The following is a 20,534-nucleotide window of genomic DNA, read 5'->3' as shown; positions in this document are numbered from 1 at the left end:
CGCGATCACATGACTCTTAAGTCAGCACACATCAAATGAGCACAGGCCCACCGAGATCACGGGACTTTTCAGCACCAGTCAAATGAATGCAGGCCCATCACGATCACGTGACTCCTCAACACAGGTCAGATGACCACGGGCCCATCGCGATCACGTGACTCTCCTTCAACACAAGTCCAATGACCACAGGCCCATGGCGATCACGTGACTCTTCTTCAAAAAGCTGTTTTGGCAGGACCGTACGACACCCCACCCCCACACTCCTGCTGCAGGAATGCCCCTAAAATCGTTGAAAATAAGGAAATCTCCCTGGATGACAGCCAGCCAGCAAATGCAAGTGTTTAGTATAGACTTCCCTCAGCCATGGCCAATGTTTTCATCTAAAGCAAACCAAATATGTCTATACATTTACGCAGTGGGAAGCCTGATCGTTTCAAATATGTTAGGACGAAAGGCAGCGGTGGGCTTCATCACATGCCGAAACTAACGTTTCCAAATGACAAAATGGTACATGATAGGTTATGTCAGTCAAGTAGCTCACCGCCCCCCCCCAATAGATACAGAGATCACATCCAGTGACAGGAACATCTGCAATAGCTTCCTCAACTCCAAGACTCTGTAGACACTGGCACATTATAAAACAACTTCTTCCAAATGTTTTAAACCAAGGGGAAGGTGTATTTTAAAAACTAAAAAAACAAGTTGTTGCATGTGCTCATGGGGATGTTATAGGTGCATGCATGGGGGCTCGGGGAGGGGAGTGTAGGAGCACAGAGGCCAAAGGTTAACATCAGAAGTCTTTCTAGTCACTCTTTACCTTACTCACTGAGGCAAGGTCTCTCACTGGCTATGTGGCTACCAATCTAGCAGCTTGCTATGGGGATCCCACCTCCACCTTCCAGGGGCTGCGATTACAGGTGGCTGATGACACCCACCTGGCATTTTCTTTTTGTTGTTGTTTTGAGACAGGGTTTCTCTGTGTAGCTTTGGAGCCTAACCTGGCACTCGCTCTGGAGACCAGGCTGGCCTCGAACTCACAGAGATCCACCTGCCTCTGCCTCCCGAGTGCTGGGATTAAAGGCATGCGCCACCAACGCCTGGCCCCACCTGGCATTTTCAAGGGTGCTAAGGAGCTGAATGACCTCTGGTCAAATTTCGAAATGGTACCTGGTTTATCTGCTGAGCCATCTCCCTAGCCCAAAGAATAAAATCTTTATGAAAATTAATCCAAAGAAAATGTAAATTATAAAAAAATATATTAGTAAGTTTTAAAATACAAGTTCTACTTTGAATATTTATCCTACTTCTCTGTGTGTTTTACTTTAGATCTGTTCCGGGGCATCACTATACCTTGAAGCCAAAACTATGACTGCTGCCAAAGTTCTAGTTCAGTCTACCTTCATGAACTTACACTGCTAAGCAACTTACAAGCCTTGGGTTGTAGATTTTCACCCATGATACCACAACAATATGGTTGCCTAAAGAAGCCCAGGCTACATGGGAAGGGGAAATCTCATAGGGTCATAGCCAAAAACACCACAGGCAACTAAGAAATTTCTTAGTTCAACTAAGAAATGTGTTAACCTTTGGCCTCTGTGCTCCTACACTCCCCTCCCCCAGCCCCCATGCATGCACCTATAACATCCCCATGAGCACATGCAACAACTTGTTTTTTTAGTTTTTAAAATACACCTTCCCCTTGGTTTAAAACATTTGGAAGATGCACAAGGAATAATCCTCAGGGATGAGCCCCTATTTGGTTAGCCTACACCAAGTGGTCAGCCCCAAAATCATATTCATATAAGCAACACTAAACAGACTAAGAAAAAACAGCAACATCTACAGAAAAATCCGCCATGATTCTGAGAGGGAGCAGGCACAGATGTGCAGGGGGATCTTTGAACATGTGTTCATGTTTAGGAACAATAAGACGGAGAAATATGGCAAAGGAACTTGTTGCCATGCCTGATGACCTGAGTTCAATTCCTCCACAGACTCACACCCCCCACACACACACTCACATATTCTCTCTCTCTCTCTCTCTCTCTCTCTCTCTCTCTCTCTCTCTCTCTCTCACACACACACACACACACACACACACACACATACACACACACACACACACACATATTCAAACTTCCTTCTTTGGCAGGGGGAGTCAAATACTTCTATAGTAAAGGCCTTTTTTCCATGAGATTACAGAAAATAGTTCACTTAAGTTTTCTCCTAAACAACCACATAGGAGGCCAAAGTCTTTGTTCCCAGAAGGGAGGGTGCACTCGTGAATTAGGTACAGTAGTGTTCCCAGCTTTGTTTCTACACCTGATGTAAATTGTTATCTGTTAACTTGGACTAGAAAGCTTTAATTGATAGCTATGTAGTTCAGAGTAATGGAAAGGAGGAGCCTTATGTGCAAACACTCCCGAATGATCCTCATACTCCTGGCCACAGTCACAGAGGAAGCTTGCTTCCCATGCCCCAGTATCATCAAAAGAACAGTTAGTCCTCTCAGAGACATCTCTCTGCCTTCTGTGACAAATTCCTAATTTGCTAATTTTTCAAAAGATATAAGATTCAGACCATTTCTAAAAGATAATAAACAGCAACTTCACTTACACAGATATTTTGGATGTACTAGATTTCTTAAATTATCTTCTTACAACAACCATGGTCATATTGTGATTTTGTTTTAGCCAATCAAATGTTAGGCCTTTGGCTACTTTTCCTTGTCTAATTCTACTTATCTAGAGTCCTCCTAAGGCTGTACTTGCTGTGTATATGACTTGATCACTGGTTTAGATGATTTTATGAGGATAGATTTTGTTTTCTAACTCAAAAGTAACCTTTGAAGATAGGGACCACAACATTCATTTACGTGGTCTACTACCACTTCTTCTCAGCACCACATATATTTTCAAAGTAATCTGAACCTCTAAGGCTATCAGTGACTCAAATATGCCCAGAAAATATAACTCTGGGAGACTCCGAAGTTTGTTTTCAAAGGACATGTCATGTTCCTAAAGAGCTAAAGACTGTCTTGCTGTTCCTGGGACCCGAACTGAGGATGTACATACATTTACTAAACCATTACGAGCCTCAAAATAACCTTCTAACTCTAACTTCAAACTACCTTGTTCAACAAGTTAAAAATCATAAAATGAATAATATACATAGCTCGCTCCCTAGACACTGTCACTTCACCTCTGCCAAAATGTGTTCTCAAGTGGAAAAGACAAGAGGCACTCACAGTCTGAACTCTAAATGCCAAACAAGCATGCCATTATACCAAGTTGCAAAGGAATACCATGACCCAGCACTAAATGGGGCCTCTGTGAAAGCACCTGGAAGACACATTGTCACAGTCCTGGAGGCCAGGGCAAGCCTCTACACAAAGTCCGCCTGGGAGTAGTGTCTCTGTGACTGTGGTGGCCACAGGAACCATGAACTGCCCTCATACACAGTAAAACTTGTAAACATAAGACATGGCTAGAATGTATGGAACAAATATGCAACACAGACACAGCAGAAAAGGGAGCCGTCTATCTCAGTCCAATTCTAGCTTGCAATTGCATGTCTCCATTACTAATAAAGTACCACAAATCTAGGGGCAGTGCTCAGGAGGGTATTAAAATCAAAATACCAAATCAAGTAAGGGCAGTCTCAAGAGCCAGAACCATAAGCACAGAAAGGAAGGGCTTACACCCAGCAGAGTGTCACAGCCAGGCTGGTGGGGCTACCTCTGTGAAGATGCAAACCTCTTCTTGGTTTCTATGCAGGTGTTTCTTGAAGTGTAGGTCAAAACTCACTCCTGGGTTTATAAATAATTCGTTGGGTCACGGGTCGTCATACTTTCAATAAAAAGTAACAGGATCGTATTGCATGGCAAAGAGAAATGACAAGTGTGGGTTTGTGGAACTTCTGGTTCAGTTATCTGCATATAAACACTTGTGTGTTTACAAGCACACTGGAGCCATTCAGAACAATGAGAGATTTCAAAAGTCAAGGCTTAGCCTGTGTCTATCTCCTCACAACTGAAGCCCTGTGCTGTGGCCATGCCTAGATATCAAGAGGGAATCTTCGTGGCCTCTTGGTCTGCTTTTCTCACAAAATGAAGATACCTAAGGCACAGAGGAAGGCAGTGTCAAGGCACAGGCTACAGTCCACATGGGTCCTCACAGTTAACACTGTGTAAGTTAACACTGTGTAAGATGAAAGACATCATACACCTCAGAGGGCCAGACATGCAGATATCAGCATAAAGACTATAGAGAGACTTCATTTATAGAACTCAGAATTCTAAGCATGCTTTAAAGAAATAAGAAAAATTTGAAAACAAATGAGTGTTTCATAATAAATCTGACAACAGAATTTGCAAGAGAATTAGCTAGTTTTCTTTGGCTAAAATTAAAATAAGTGAACTATTTTTTAATGAAATTTTTCATTATGAAAAAGCTAAAGTTTTCTTTAGGAGACATAAAGTGAAGAAGAAGAAAAAAAATCTCTAGCACTCCTGCCAGGGAACCAGGTACAGTGGCTGTGGGTCTTCGCCTCTCTCTCTCTGTTCCTTCAGACTCAACAATCTCTCAGTCTCACCCCAGCTCTGCAGCACAACACCTTCATCACCCTCCTGCCTATCTGTCTGTTCTCTAGCCCCATCTCCTATGGATCCCACAGACCTTCCCCTCCTAGTCTCCCTCTCTCTCTCTCTCTCTCTCTCTCTCTCTCTCTCTCTCTCTCTCTCTCTCTGTGTGTGTGTGTGTGTGTGTGTCTCTGTTTCTCTCTGTCCTCTCTCTCTTGTCTCTCTCTGTCTCTCTGTCTCTCTCTCTCTCTCTCTCTCTCTCTCTCTCTCACACACACACACACACACACACACACACACACACAAACCTCCCCCACTCCCCAACCCAAGACCACTCCTGCCAGGGAAGCAGGTAGGCTGACTGCAAATCTTGCCCTTTCCATTTGCTCCTCCAGTCCCAATCCCCCAGTCTCATCCCCAGCTCTTTTAGCAGGAAAACTGCTGCAGTTTCCCTTTCCTCTCTGACTCCATCCCCAATTATCACAAGGATTCTCTCCTACAACCTTCCTTCCCCCAGTGCATCCCAGTATTCCAGCCTCCAACATCAGCAGGCATTCCCTGTGACCACAGTAATTGAGTCAGCCAGGAAAACAGGAAGATACTCCAATTTTTTCCTCTTATATTCGTGAGCAATTATGCAGTCTTTTATAAACCTGAAATTCAATTTATATACTCAAACTACACAAGGGACATTTTCATTGAAATTATAAAATCATTTTCCGTATGTTGGTTATGTTACTCACTTTTAATAAAATAATGGTGAGATTATTCTTTAAAGAAAAAAACCTGTAATAAAATAAAGGTTACATTAGTCTCAATGAGAACAAATATACTTTATCTTTAGTTAAGTTGTGGAAACTTAAGAGTCTCTGAAATCAAAATGCCCTTTGTTGTGCCTTCCCCATAAAGAGTCATGAACCTCTGAGCCGTGAGTGTCTGTGCAAAGAAGTGTTTAGTGAGACTGATTTGCTCAATTCCCATTCCTTTACCCAGCCCATTCCACTTCTAAGAACAAAATGGCTCCTTCTAGCAAACTCCATAGGAAACAACTCTGGCTTCCACGAAACAGACAACCTTCTAACATTGACATTATTCACCACTCTCGAGTTACCATGTAAGTTTTAGAGGCCCCGCCCACCTATTCCTGTAATCTCTTTCAAAAAGAAAGCACAAAATAATGGCCATGCTTTCAGACAACCTTTCACTCTTGGTAAGAAGAAACCCACAAATTTCCCAAATATGGGAATGAGGAGAAAGGTGAGATTTTAAGGTTTGGGGGCAAACTGTCTAGCTCTTGCACTGGTAGAGCACTTGCCTAGCACCACACAAGGCCTTGGGGTTCAACCCCAGCATGTATTGGGGTGGGGGGACCACTGATTGCATCATGTTTAAACTGTAGTTAATTCTACACAAGGAAGGCAAGAAGCTGTTGTTACTGGAAGGAAGTTGGCAGAATGGGGTGGGTGACAACATCAATTATGCCAGATGCAGTTCTGCAATAAGCTAACCATGGGTCCCCAACTGGCAATCAATCCTGTGACTGTGACCACTAATGAGCTTAGGGCCTGCCAAGTTTCACGTGACCGATAGTTATGAAATCGTTTCCTTTCCATGTGTCTCAAAACAGACTTAAATTACCTTGTTTTTTAGCCTTAAAAGCATGACCAGTGCTACAAAATAGCAAGCTAAGATATCCGCAACCACCATGAAATCACCCTCTACAGTCAGAGGATTCCATAGTGCAAGCAATAGATATGGCTGACTGTAGAACAAGTTATGACATACAAAAACATGAAGTAATAATTTGCTCTGAACTGGATCCACCTAATGTCTTTGGTATGGATTTAACCTTATGCTATTTTTTTCCTTTTGAAAAAAAGAAGGGGGGGTCAAGACAAGGGAGTTGGCCCAGTGGATAAAGCTCTTGCCTCAGATTCATAAGGAGTAGGACTCGGGTCCACAGAGCCCATGTCAAAGCTGGGTCATGGCAGCCTGCCTGTAATCTCAACTCTCAATGATCAGTGAGACAGACACAGGGCTCCTGGGGCAGGCTGGCCAGATATACTAGCCAAATCAGCAAGCACTGAATTCAGTCAGAGACACTGCCTCCATAAATAAAGTAGAACATATATACACATGTGAATGCACATAACATATAATATATATAACACACAAAATATGTAACTCATTTAATAAAGAGATCCAGGATCAAATGTCATTATAAATCCTTGTCTGCTGTAGGTATGAGTGGGTTTGATCTCATGTGATCACATGCATATGGGTCTGGATGGTGCTCAGTTATGGAAACTACAGAATCTACAAAGAGAGAAGCAGTTCTGAACACCTGCCTAGTGGAACAGTTCTACTTACACAGCAAGAAGGTCCCCTCAGAGATAGCCACAATGCCCAGAAGCCAGAGTGTACACAAATACCTCCCTCAGGACAGAAGTACCCTTTCTATTAACTGCCTGCAAAGAAGAACTCTTAACAGGGGTCTGTCCATTCGCAGGCCATTTTAATCTGATGTTCCCAAGTCACAACCAAAGTCATCCATGGGATACATCCCTTGCTTGAAGATGTACTCAACAATCACCAAATTAAAGACAAAAGACCTGGCTTTCAAGAAGAGGGCAGTTCTAAATGGTAGTATAATAGTAAAGGAGTCAAGAGTCTAAGAGGAAAAAAAAATACACAATAGAAAAGCAATTTTGTTTGCCTACCCACTCAGTGTTTGGAGAAACAAGTTTTGTCAAAAAAAAAAAAAAAAAAAAAAATCAAAGCCGAATTCCAGACCCAAGGCTTAACAAGGAACTGGGTAACTGCACCTGGCTAGATACTCACTGCTAATGTTAACAGCTCAAACCATAAACATAAAAATGTCTGTGCTAGTACGCTAAAGGAGAGGACTGGAGACATGTTGAAGTTCGTCAGCTGAGTGGCTAACATCCAAAACCTGCCGTCATCTGGAGACTCTGTCTGATTCAGGCTCCACCACGGCCAGTGGCACAACCACCCAGGCCCTTTTCATCAGCATAGAGAACAGATTAAAATCATCAGACTTAAGTGCCTCGTAAAGGCTCGGATGAAAGTGCATTGTAAGAGGCACCCGTCCATAGTTAATGTGATCTCATCTGCAATGAAACTCAGCTTCATTACCACCAAATTACCTGATGCACCTCCATAGGCAGGAACTGGCAATATGATTCTGCAGAGCCAGGCTGCAGAGGAAAGCACAGCACACAGTGGCTTCACAGGGTGACACACTGCACACAGTGGCTTTACAGGGTGACACACAGCACACAGAGGCTTCACAGGGTGACACACTGCACACAGTGGTGTTCACAGGGTGACACACAGCACACACTGGTTTCACAGGGTGACACACAGCACACACCGGCTTTACAGAGTGACACACAGCACACACTGGCTTCACAGGGAGGCTGTTACCCACAAAGACCATTTTAGCCTCTTATCATCACCACTCTTTATTGTTAAGTTTCACCAAGATGCTGGACTCTTTACAAAGGGAGAACTCCTCTGCAAGGCTGTAAAGGATAAAGGCATGTCAAAGTGACTTTCACTGAGCTAAGAGGAATTAATGAGGAGATCCTTCCAGATGTGGCAGGCTGGCAATCTCGGATGTGAGTGATCAAACAGGATTCTGTTCTGAGGCATTCTAACTTCAAACATTCAATTATCTGATTTGTAAACCCATCTTCACTCTCATTAACATCACTATATAAACACACAATCACAGGCTGCCCTAATAAGGTCAAGACACTGTCACAAAAATGGCGAGATATGTCCATTACCCCAAGAAAGGACACACTCTAAATTCTTCTGTGTTCCACTCTAAAACTTCCCTGTCAAGTTTAAAAGTTCATTAAAGCAAAATAAAATCTTAAATTCTGGTGCTTGGTCTCACTAGCCACATTTCAGTGGCTGTGTGTGACCAGATTTATTAGATAATACAGACAGGGTAGATCCATGATTTCAAAAGTCCTATTCAAAAACCAATGCTATGGAATGCCATGGTCTTTGTTTTCAGGTTTTGTTGATGTTCTGGTTTTAACACAGGATGTCACATAGCCCAGGCTGGTCTCACACTCCCCATGTAACCAAAGATCATCATCATCTTTTGTTCCTCCTCTACCTCCTGAGTCCTGGGGTTCCAGGCATGGAACCTGGTTTGCACAGTGCTGGAGATGGAACGGGGTTGGGGGGGGGGCACCTGTAAGCTAGGTTAGCACACTGAGCTGATCCTCAACCCAGATGCCAGGTATTCACTGAAGCACACAGATGGCCACCTATGGAATGGAATACAAGTATTTCACCTCCTACGGAAGTGACACACTATAGCAGAGCTGTTACTGATAAATCTTCACCCCTGCTCAACCACTTACGACCAACGGGATTAGGAATTACTTCACTTCTCTAGACCTCAGTTGTTTATCTATGAAACAAAGACCTGCCTACATTGGGGTCAGCAACATAGCTCAGCAGTAAAGTGGCTTGCCACCCAGCCTGATGGCATAGGTTTAATCCCTGAGGGATAACAACAAGTAGAGAGACTGGATCCCTACAATTTGCCTGCTGACCTCTATTAAAATACATTAGCTTCTATAAACACCTACCTTCTACCCCTAAAACCACAACACATAGTAAAATATTACAATGAATGGGTTAATAAATATTAATTCTACTCTAGTGTGCTTTCTTAAATTTCTACTTATTTTTTATTATTATTGTGGGTGGAGGTCTGAAGGCAACTCTGCAGAGTCAGTTCTCTCCTTCCACCTTTCTGGGACTCAAACTCACATCACCAGGCTTACACAGAGAGTACTCTGGACTGGAAGTCATGACTCCAGGCTTACACGGCGAGCACGCTTACCCACCGAAGTGGCTCACCAGGCTCCAGTGCTCTAATCCTTATGAAGCCCTACAAGATGTTTTCAAAGCCTTTCTAGTTAAAAACAATTTGCTTCTCCTTATGTGTGCACCTACTGTGACAAGTCTCCATCCCCTCCAAGAGACCTCAGAGGAAAAAAAAAAAAAAAACTCAGATTCCTTATCGAGGGTTTCTGCTAAGTAGAATACTTGGCTGGCATGTTCGTGCTAGGCACTGGGGCTGATCTCCAGCACCATAAAAAAAAAAAAAAAAAAAGAGAAGTGAGTCATTAGCCAACACTGGCCTCCTAAGTCTGATTTAATTTAATTAATTTAATTTCACAAATTAAATTTTTCACCAAGATTGAGTTTGTTTTTTAAAAAAAAGACTCAACTCTGATTTTATTTCTTTCATTATTTAAAACAAGTCTGTAATCATAGCATGTATGAGGTTAAGGCAGGAGGATCAAGAGTTCAAGGCCAGCTTAAGCTAAAGGAGGAGTTTGAAGCTAGCATGGGCTACATGAGACCCTGTATCAAAAATATTTCTAAATGAATCACTTAACTGGTTTAATGAATACAATTGATTTAATAAATACAAGAGTTTTCAAAGATAGAATAAATTCACAGCACTCAATATATATTTTTCTTTCCACATTATCTATTTGTCTATTTTATATAGATATATACATTTTTATATGTATATATCTGTGTGTGTGTGTGTGTGTGTGTGTGTGTGTGTGTGTGTGTAAAATATGGGCCCATGAAGCATTTTCTTATATTATATATTCTCCTTAACCACCTACAAATCCATGCTTCGATGAAAAGTGTAGGAGAACTTGTTTTCAATTTACTAAAACTTGAAGTCAGTGGAGTCTAAAGAAAAGACTGAGCATGCTTCAGGGGTACTCCACGGAACCCGGGTAAACAGCTAAAAAATAGAGCCATCATAAAATCTAAGCCTGAAAAACACTATGCTCCTCATGACAATTTAAAAGTTAATAAACCATATGTTTCTTCCAATAAAAAAAGACAAGTGTAAAAAGTACTGACTTGCAGTATTACTAATGCATGTGTTTGTCAGCCAAAACATGCAAATGAATATATGATCAGCCCAAGTGACCTCAAGCCAACAGAGTGTTAATTCTTCCATGTGACTTTCTTCACCTATGTCAGAGTAAAACACTGAGTAAATTAGCTAACACACTGTGGAAACAGGGTCTCATTATGATATCGTCATTCTTGATTTCAGAATGTGATCCTTTTGTTCAAAACAAACAAACAAACAAACAAACAAAAAGCCCAAGGCTGAGGTTGCAGTGTAGTTGTAAACCCCAGAACATCTGAAAGCTACAGTTATGTTGTATGTTTTGACTGCTCTGCTCACCTATAAAGAAAAATGTCAACAAACTCTATTAACAGTCAGAAAAAAATGTTAGCAGGATAAAAACATTATTTTCTACTGGATGTCAAACAAGTAGAAGACATGTGTCTATCAACATATTTGCAAAATACAGATTGGCAATGGTCAGACATCATGCCCTGGAAAGAAAGGACCTAGAACTGAATTGTTGCTCAGTGTTCACGCTGCGCTAAAGGAAGGATAAGCTTTCCCAGCCTGGCTTTTCTCACCTGTAACTGGAACAAGAACAACTAATTTGTTTATGTCAGAAGGTCACCATGAGAACACAACAAACAATATACAGGAAACTGTTTTGTTAACAGTGTCACTCAAGCAGCAGGCATCAACATGCAAGCTGCTTTAGTGGCCTCTTTGGAAGTGGTTTCAGGCCAGCCCCCTGTTACAATTCTAAAAGAGAAATATTAAAATAACCCATGTGGATGTGTCAGCCAGATTCCGATTCCTTCCTGGAGAGGATGACGTAAGAGCCACTTGGCCAACACCTGAAAGATATAACTGAAGATTCCCTGGAAAACCTGACTGGAGAGTGGGCTTTAGAAAGATGAGGACTGAGAGCTGGGAACCAAGGAGCACCCAAGGGACAGAGGCATGCCAAAGTGACTTGTAAAATCCATTGACTGGCTGCAATTCTCTCAGGTTCTCAGCTTCTCTCTTCACAGAGCTAGGTGGTTGTTTCAGCCACATGAAAGACAGAAAACACTTTCAAGATGTTTGCTACCAAAGTAAAGTAAGTCAGTACCCAAGCACCTGATTGCTCTCATAAAGGTACTCAAACAAAACCTGATGGCCTGAGTTCCATCCAGGGATCCACATGGTAGAAGGAGAGCAGACTCCCTCAAGCTGTCCTCTGGCCTCCACACACATTTGCTTTGTGTGTACCCCACACTCACACATACATAATCAATGAAGAAAATGTGTTGTAAAAACAGATATTAAACAAAAAGGGCCGGGGATATAGCTAAGTGGCCAATATTTGCCTAGCAGGCATGGAACTCTCTGGGTTCAATCTTTTAGTTCCCTAACAACAACTAAAAAAGATATTATATTTAAAACTGTCTCCTGCAAGGATGGGAGCAACAGGATCACAACAGGTAAGGTGTGCTTACCTTCCCTCACCCTTCCTTCCCCCACAGCCTCTGGACCTACTAAAGCAAGGCAGAATGGGCAGGCTGTACTAGGTCAAAGAGGCTGACAGTGATGCCCTACAGCAGCAGTGCAATAAGCTGACCCAAGCCCCCATACTTAACAGGAAACATTCAGGGACTGGGACAATTTACAGAGGAAGCTACCGTTTCAGGAAGAGCTCATGGTATGTCCTTTCCCACCTCACACACCAGCAAAGGGATGACTCTGCTCTGTAACTTATAGTGCCGCATGGTTTATTAGTGCCTCAATTACCAGGTAGTGGTGATGTTGAGCTCCTAGGAAAGCAGTGACCAATACATACAAACAGCTAGAACCTGGTAGGTAGTAAAAACTCAGCCCAGGATGGTATTACTATGTTTCCCTACAAAACATGCTTATTATTATATGAACTACCACTCTTTTTTTTTCATTTATTTAGCTCATAAATAAAGTCATGCACAATTATGATACATAATACAGTATGATGAACTACCACTCTTAAACGAATTTTTAAAAATAGGTTCTGGTCCAAATACATGGTCATCAGTTCTAAAGGAAACACATTAATTTAAGTAAACTTCTTAAGGCAGACAGGCAGAGAGTGCCGAGTTGTCTGTCTTTGTTTTTCTGGGTTCAGCATTATACCCTGGAAACATAAAAAGGACCCTCCACTCCTTCTATATGAGCCCAGCATCAGAGTCTAGTGGGGGAGACAACTTCTGACTAATGACAGCCACCTGAAAGACAAAAGAGAAACCGCTGAAAATGTTATTTGGGCTGTTATTTCTTGGATTTTAAAAACCCTTCAAAGGCTTTGTTGTAGCCTTTGGTACTGGCAGAGGAGGCTGAGTCAACATCAGCCCTTTTAGGGGTCACTGGCCCCTCCAACCTTTTCCCTTCCTGGCCAGTAGCAGCTTTGCTACTCCAACCTGTAGCAGTCCCTGAAACAATACTGTGACATGCCACTGGCCCAGAAACAGCAAAGCCCCTGGCACATGGACTAAAGCCTCTGAACTACAAGACAAATAAACCTCCCCTCCTCTATATTTATTTCCCTTAAGTACTGTCACAGAGAGACAAAAGGCTAACAGAAGGGCTACAGAGTGAACTCCATCATGGTGGTACTGAAAACTAAGAACTGAACACAAAACCTAGGCAGAGGAGGAGCTGAGCAAGCATCTTTGGGATCACTGGTAAGCAACAAGCTGACCATGATCAGAAAGGCCACAGAGGCAACAAGATGGCCTGATTACTGGGCTTCTGGTGGACACAAGTCCTCTCTCACCAATTCCCAGAATTCTATTAGAAAATAAGCAGGGAGGCGAGGGGGGTGGGGGTGGGGAGTGGGGTGGGGGTGGGGGTGGGGGGTGGGAGGTGGGGGAGCACTGAAAGGCATGTCACAGGGGTAAAGCAGTAAACAGGTTCTCCCTAGTAAACCACAAGCCCTGGGAAGATCTATCCAGTAACTTTGTTTCAAGAATGATCACATCACATTCTATTAATGCAAGGAAGAACAAAAAATATACCAAGTCACACTATAGACTTTGTCTCCAATAATAAACTGTTGTTGAAACTATAGCTCTGGCTCACAGTAGTTTGTCTTTAAAAAACACAAGGAGGCATTCCTTTTGCTTTAGTCTTTTCTAATGTTTCATTCATTGAAATAAAGTAACAAAAGAGAAAACAGCCTTCCTCTGGTGCCATTATGGAGATAGACAAGCCTCAATGAGCAGCTTGAGAAACTCACCTCCATACTGCTCTCATCCTTCTGAAAAAGGTGAGGGGCTTCGAGACATGCATCAGTCGGGACAGCTCCTCCTACAGTTTAGCACTCAGAGTTCAAGAACTAATTACGAGGCCAGATAATGGCCACACTGACACAGGAATAGGACAGAAAACGTGCAAGACTGAAAACTGAAGCACAACACTAAAGGCCTCCAGACTTCTATTGGCTCATGCAGATTGGCTACAGGGAGAGACTGTCGAGGACCGCCCTGGCTGGAAAAGACATCCACCTAAGAAACTGTTCCATACGGAGAGCAGAAACCCAAGGAAGAGGAAAGGGGAGCCGGTTCAAGGCCCAAGAACCCACAATAAAGGATCTTGTGTCTGCTACTGGGCAACCACAACATAAATCTGTATCCTTTTCAACAAAGGTGCTGCTTCAAATGAATCACCTCTAACACCCTTTCGACCTCTTAGAAGTAACAGTTAAACAGCTATTTAAAAGTTATCTCAATTATGTATCGAAATCTCAGAGATAAATACTCCTTTCTGAAGCATGCAATATAACGTCCCTTCCCCCATGGGCAGCATTTTCTTCGAAAACACAAAACAGTGTTAATGGTTTTCAAACTTCCCAGGTTACTCAATAACCACAAAAGTAACTGAAAGTTGTTAGAGCAACGGGCCAGTTTAGGACTTAATCAGGCCTTGTGACCAAGCTTTACTTAAAAGGGTCAACTCAGGCAGGCCTTGAGTTTCCCAGGGGAAAGGGAGCTGTGTTTCATGAAGCCTGTGGCAGCCACTTGAGTGAGCAGAGAACACTCACGGTTTCACCGAGGCTGGATTTGGACAGGCCGCAGGGAGTTTCCCCATTCTTAGCCTGGGTAGATACTACTTCACTGAGTCTCCCTGTTCTCATCTGGAAACTAAGAACCACAGTGCTCCACCTCTAGGGTTAGTAAGAAGTCAGGTGCAGCTGTTTTAAGATTAATATTTAGGCTAGTATATAGTAATGTGCTTCACTGTGGCATTTTCATACTTAAGTGTGACTAGACTTTAAGGGAGTTCTGGTATCCAGAATAGCAAACCCTGGAGATCACTGCTTAGTGTCCTGACCCCTTCCACTGCTCATCTTGCAAGATTCCACCAAAACTTCTTCATTGACACAGTGACTACAGAATCCTGGGGAAATAAGAAAGGAGAAGAAGTAAGAAAAACTACTAAATTACCAATGGGAACTAAGAGTCAGTTTATCAGAGCAGCACAGGTAATGTCAATGAAGCTTTCTACCTCTGATCAGCTAGAAGAGCCATGGTCTAGATACACATTCAATATCTTCTGGCATCCCTTGTAAATATGAAACACCAAAGCCACCAAAGGGGACAGAGCAAGCATATTAACCATACATCACACCTCCACACCACTCTCACCAAAAACAAAGGCATTCAGAATATTAGATTCCATAAGTCCAGGCATAGTTTGGCCTCTCTGAGGGAGAGGTGGGGGAAAGGAGCTGTGCAGAGGCTAATTCAGGAAGGCTGTGTTTTCATATAAACATGATTACCCCAGGTCTATCACTGCAATACACTTTAGGCTTTTCTGACCATCTGGAGCTCCTCCAGGCACAGGGCCAAAACTTCACAATTCCTTTGCAAAGTAAATGACAGATCAGTAACCACCACATCTCCAGCAGCAGCCAACGAGAGCACCACGTCCTCAGTGTTCCCTGGAGTTTCACACATACAGTAAAAACAATGTGCTTCCAACAAAATAGTGCAGCAACAACATTACTTTGGAAGATATGATCCTACTATACTATTACATAGGAACAAGTAGGCCATTTGTGAGTTTTACTAAAGAGGGCCACCTCTAGATTGTAGTGAAGTTTGTATGCATCCACTGCTGCTATGGAGATCTCACAAGATAAAATTTAAATGCCTACCCACCCCACTCCCCATGGGGACATCAAACATCGCAAACATTTGGGTTACATGATACACCAGACAAAAGTGGTGAGCTCTGGATTGACGGTCACCTGTACATTGACAGGAACTTCTTTTTAAACCCAGAGTTCAGCAACATCCCTTTGTTCATCGGTATAGCAAAAGGTCAGCTCTCATGTGCCAGGTACTATGGCAAAGGACAAAACACAAATCTTCGAAGTCCAAACAGCTTCGTGTTCTGTGCCATTGATAAGCACCTGATATATTTCTCACATATGAGCATGCACGCATACATACACGTATGCACACTCACACAGAAATATTTTAAATGTGATAATCAGTAATGGGGAGGAAGATGGGTAGGTGCCCACACATAAACATGAGGACCCAAGTCCGGATCCCCAGAATGCAGGTGTAACTCTAGCACTGGGGGGAGGGCACACCTGTAACCCCAGCACTGGGAAGAGGGCAGACCTGTAACCCCAGCACTGAGAGAGGATGGGGTGTGTGCCCACCCTGGTCAGCCAACCTAAAATCAACACGCTTCATGTTCAGTGAGACTCTACTTCAAAATACAGAAGTGGAAAGGAAAGAAAAAAGAGACATTTAATATCTACCTCTGGTCCACAAATGCACATGTGTGGGTGTGCGCGCGCGCGCGCGCGCACGCACGCACGCACGCACGCACACACATATATCACACAGACAAAATATCTCACACACACCAAAACATTAATTAAAAATATATTTGACAGGCTTTCTGAAAACTTTTTTGGAGGCAGCAGGTTCCAGAGATGAAAGTTACCTTTACATTCAGAGCTGGAGAATTACCTTATCTTTCTAAATATGATATTTTCAAACAATCATCTGAAGTTGGATACAGTAGGAGCAAAGACAACTTCTAAAAGAAAAGACATGAGGGGTTCTACAGATGACTAAAAGAACTGTGGCTTCAAAGCAAACTGAAGACAGGGTCAAATAAAAACATAAACTAAGCAGTAAGTCTGCCCATTTAGGATACTATAACAAAATATCTTTGACTAGCTAACAAACAACAGAAACGTATTTCTTACAGAGCAGGAGTAGGGGGTAGGAGGTGAGAGCAGGGGGCACATGATCAGTAGGTAAAGTGCTCACTTAGCACTCACAGTTAGTTCCTCCTGAGCTGTCTGTCCAGCCCTCTGTCTTTATGAATGGTTTGCCTTCAGAGCGTTTATTCATCTTACATCTCTGGCCACTCAGTGTCCCGCACCCATTCTCCTTACAGCTCTCAGGATCTACCCTGGGAAAAGGGAAGGGACTTAGCATGAAGTCATACAGAACTCAGAACTGTGACAGAGGGAAAGGGCAGGCTCCCTAGGACAGGCTCCCTGCAGGATCACAAAAGGAAAGGGGACACTGACAGCATCGCATTTCCTAGAAATTTAGTGTTCCCCCCCCCATGTTTAAGTGGGGCCTCAAAGGCAGATCTCACCAAGAAAACTGCTGGGAGCAGAGGCTCAGTGCTTGCCACACAAGCCTGGAAGCCTGAGTTCAATTCCCAGGACTCACAGACCCACAGTGAAGGAGAGAACTGACTCCTGGAAGTTGTTCTCTGCCCTTCACAAGCATACTTCTACTTACACACACACACACGTAAGTAAAAATAATTAAAAGCAAAGGCAAAGGCTCCAGCAGAGAGCAAAGATATAAATGTCAAATAATGGAACGGCAAAGACCGAGAATGCTGTTACTTTAAGGAACTAGAGAACTACTGAAGAAAAATGGGGAAAATACAAATTAAGCCATCGTTCAAAAGCATGATCAATAGGCAGAGGGCTATAGCTCTAGACTAAAGGCAAAGCACGGGGCAGCAAGGTTCAAGGCAAAGGGGTGAGAGTTCAAGGCCAGCTTCCACAACACAGCTAGCCTGGGCTACATAAAACCATGTCTCAAAAATCAAGCAGGGTATGTAAGAAAACAAAGACTTAACAAATAAGAAAGAGATCTAAGACATAAATACAATGGAGAAATCATAGCCACCTACAGGCGTGGAACAGGTTTCTACAGCAGAAGTTCACAGCAACTTTTGTCAAAGGGTTAGAGGAGAAGCAAGCAACTCCTGACTGTGCCTTCACTCACTCAATTCTACAGTTGTCCTCCAAGTCTGACTCTCATCATTTAATCACTCACTTAACATTGTATCCTCATTATATCATATGGGACTTGGGAAAGAACCAATAGAAAACAAAATGAGAAGGAAAGAGAGAAAGTGGGGAGAGGGATAGAGAAGGAAGGAACATTAAGATTTAGCCAAGTGGTGGTGGCACACACCTTTAATCCCAGCAGTCAGGAGGCAGAGGCAGTTGGATATCTATGAGTTTGAGGACAGCCTAATCTACAGAGCAAGTTCTAGGGCAGTGAGGGCTATCTATACAAAGAAACCTTGTCTTAAAAAAAGAGAGAGAGAGAGAAAGAAAGAGAGAGAGAGAGAGAAAAGGATTTAGGCAGAAATATGGGCCTGGTGGCAAATGCCTATAATCACAGAAGTTGGGGGATGGTGGCAAGAGGGTCAAGAGGTAAAGGCCAGCCTCAGCTGCAAAGCTATGTGAGACCGGGCCACGAACAAACAAACAAACAAACAAACAAACAAACAAAAAGACTTAGGCTGGATCATAAGGTGTATTAAAATATTACATATAAAATCAGTTCTGTTAAAATTACAAAATAGCAAGCATTGTGTCCAGACACCAGGGACAAAAAGAGAATGCCACTTCAAGGAGGAAAGTAGCTGACAACTGAGGTATAGCAGGCAGGTATGGACAGGTGGGAAAAGGGAAGCTACTTGCCAGCCTTAGAAAAGGAAAGAGGTCAACTTATCCACAGCTTGCAAGATGGACTGAGAAAGGACAGGACAGGGACTGAGCCCCTCGGGCCCTCCAGGCTGGAAGGCACCAGCACCAGGCCATCTTCACAAGTCTGTGTGGGAAGCCATTCAGAAGCACAAAAACCCACACGAGTCACACACGACTTTTCTCAGTGTCTCTATACAGGTAACCATACCAGTAGAGAAAGTCACATTTTAATACATATTGCCAGTGACCTGGGTCATGCTCATTTGTGGAACTGAAAGGTTAACACTGAAGAAAAAAACAGAGGTCCCTTTGGCTCTCTGCCCTGACTTCGTTAAGATTGTGCAACTTGTACAAATAGAACCATTTCCTGTCCGCTGCACAAAGCAGTTAATGGACTGGTACAATCCGGGGGATGATTTAATGGAAGAAGTCAGCCTGGTGGTGTCTTACTGCACTCCATTTTTAAAAGGCACAAAAGGAAAGGAAAACACTGGTCACCGGTATCTTGTTGAACAGCAGTCCCTCCTTTGTGCTGTCTTCCCACAGATTGCAAATGGCAAAGCCAAAAGCTATTTGCTTAAAAATAGCTATGAAATCATAAGCATCCTCTATTCTTTAACATTCATTATTAATAAAGTAATATAGAGGGTAAACAGGATTGGCTCAGCAGATAAAGGCACTTGCTACATAAACCTAATGACCTGAGTTCAATCCCCAAAACTAAGGAGAGAGCCAACTCCCAAAAGTGTGCCCGACTCCCACAAGTGGTAGAGCACACAAGTATCCACACTCATTCACATACTACACACACAATAGTAACACCACTTTTAATCTTTAAAGCAATATACAAACTAGATACAACTATGGGCTTGGGTTATAGCTCTGCTGGTACAGTGCTTGTCCAGCACACAATGTGTGAAGTCCTGGGTTCCAACCCCAGAGTCCATAAAATGGGCATGCAGTACATGCAAATATACTCAGCATTTGGGAGGGAGAAGCAGGAGGATCAGAAGTGCAAGGTTATCCTCTGCTATAGAGTAACTCAAAGGCCAGTCTGGGCTACCTACATCCTGTCTCCAGAAACACCTGCTCTAATTTAGCATTGCAAGTTCAGAAGTGCCCACAAAGTCTAAGTTCTGATTCTACAGGACAAGTGTCAAGGAAGAAAAGGAAGAATGGAGAGAAGAAGAAACACATCCTGGGCTTCCAAGGCCCACATTTCCCTCCAATAAGTCAAGCCCTTTTGAGTACGCTAGATGGAGTGGGATTTTATTACCTGCAAACACAATAAACTTTCCCTGAGCAGTACAATTCTTTCCATCTGCAGGCATATCCAGGCAGTACAATTGCTGCCTTTAGTTGAAATTTCCTACAGTTCCAAGAAACAGAATTAGAACTCTGCTTCTAAGTGAAAATCTACCCACAGTGTCCTACTGGTTCAAACACATGGCGTCTCTATGTCAAAACAACAGATGTCTAACACTCATTAAGTCACTTGCTCAGTAAACACTAATTGAGCACTCATTGTTTGCCAGACACTATGTAGAAGAGAACAAGGAACACATGGAGCCTGCCTTCAATGAATTCCTATTTAGTGGGAAATCAATGGGAAGAGGAATTAGAAGTCTGTCCCATGCTGGCCCCTGCCTTATCACACTCAAGCGCCACCACCACCCTGAGCAAACAGCAGACACTGTAGACTTCAGGGACTGCTCCATGTGAATCATCTGCTCCTGTCATCTTCCTCCTTCTAAAGAGCAAATGAAATGTATGTCATGGACCATACTTAAAGGTGTTCTTCCCATTGTTGGGGGGGGGATCAAATTTATGAGCCCAGGGATACAGAGGAAAACCTAAAATTTCGTTTAGAAGTATCCAGTATCCATATAGGACATTGTTTGGAGAGAAATTGGGGGAGGGAGGCTTCATCACAGCCCAGCACTACCAACTCAGAACATACTACTATGAAGCTATGCCTCAAAATTCAATGGACTGACAGCCAAAAGACGAAGCTCTAG

The 20,534-nt window shown here is 43.0% G+C and overlaps 1 protein-coding gene across 4 annotated transcripts in view; it reads right to left on the bottom strand.

Moving 5' to 3' along the window:
• The window catches only part of Fndc3b (fibronectin type III domain containing 3B), a 302,457-nt gene that overhangs the window by 261,292 nt on the left and 20,631 nt on the right, over nucleotides 1-20,534 (bottom strand). The window lies entirely within an intron of this gene.

Source organism: Cricetulus griseus (assembly GCF_003668045.3).
Source record: "Cricetulus griseus strain 17A/GY chromosome 1 unlocalized genomic scaffold, alternate assembly CriGri-PICRH-1.0 chr1_0, whole genome shotgun sequence".
Classification (NCBI taxonomy): Eukaryota; Metazoa; Chordata; class Mammalia; order Rodentia; family Cricetidae; genus Cricetulus; species Cricetulus griseus.
The sequence above is the reverse complement of the archived record's forward strand: the minus strand, read 5'-3'. Positions and strand labels throughout refer to the sequence as shown.